The sequence below is a fragment of the Seriola lalandi genome, unplaced genomic scaffold (assembly GCF_002814215.2).
Source record: "Seriola lalandi dorsalis isolate HSWRI2012SDOR001 ecotype SW California unplaced genomic scaffold, Sedor1 jcf7180001997034, whole genome shotgun sequence".
Classification (NCBI taxonomy): Eukaryota; Metazoa; Chordata; class Actinopteri; order Carangiformes; family Carangidae; genus Seriola; species Seriola lalandi.
In genome coordinates, this window is record NW_019467697.1 from 1 (window position 1) to 1049 (window position 1049).

General features: G+C 37.3%; 1 pseudogene; it reads left to right on the plus strand.

The window, feature by feature from the left end:
- The first annotated feature begins 8 nt into the window (after nucleotides 1–8).
- Nucleotides 9–767, plus strand: LOC111661517 (odorant receptor 131-2 pseudogene; annotated as a pseudogene).
- The last annotated feature ends 282 nt before the right edge of the window (nucleotides 768–1049 follow it).

Genomic DNA, 1049 nt, shown 5'->3' on the forward strand with positions numbered 1-1049 from the left:
TCCTATTTGCTGTTACATTACTGTCAGATAGTTTCTTGTTATTCATGTCTAATATCCTTGTCATTTTCACCCATTTTTATATTACTATTCAAGTTTGGTTGTGTATCATTATCTGTGTTGTGGTATTTGTGTATGTTACAGTCACACCAGTTACTCTGACAGCAATGACCCTTGAGCGCTATGTGGCCATTTGCATGCCCCTGCGCCATGGAGAGCTGAGCTCTACACGCAATACTATTCACTGCATCCTCATCATCCATTGCCTCAGCTCTGTGCCCTGCATTGTTATTCTCTCCACCTTCTTTGTATCAGCATCCCTGAGCTTTTACAAACAATATCAGATATGTTCAATGCACGTGTTTATGTTTTACATATGGCAGCAACATCTTAGATCAGCTGTATATCAACTTAAATTTTTAATTATGTCCATCATCCTCGTTTTCTGTTATTTTAAAATAATGAAAGTGGCCAAAGCTGCATCAGGGGAGGATAAAAAGTCAACAAAGAAAGGGCTCAGAACAGTGGCTCTTCATGGTTTTCAGCTGCTGCTCTGTCTCATCCAGCTGTGGTGCCCGTTCATAGAAGCTGCTTTGTTTCAGATTGATTATAGTTTATTTTATAATGTCAGGTACGCTAACTACATAATGTTTTTTCTTGCACCGAGATGTCTGAGTCCTCTCATTTATGGCCTCATAGATGAAGTTTTCTTTCATGCACTGAAAAACTATGTCTCCTTTGACTTGTATAAAAGAAATTTAGAAAATTAGAATCAGTTAGTCACTGTTGGTGTGCAAGTGTTAGTCAAACATGGATGTTGAGGCTTAGTCGGCTTGTGCTCACAGATAGTGAGTCAGTGGGCTGCCAGGTATTTTCCACAAAACCACAATATCTGTGTTAATTATAAATAATAATTGAAATAATTTGGGCTAATTTTCGAACCAGTTTTAGCTTTTCTTGCAGTATAGAGTGGTTTATAGTGTCAAACACATTTCTTACATAAATAAACAGTACTGCACTATATTCCTTATTATCCAGTGACTCAATAAAAT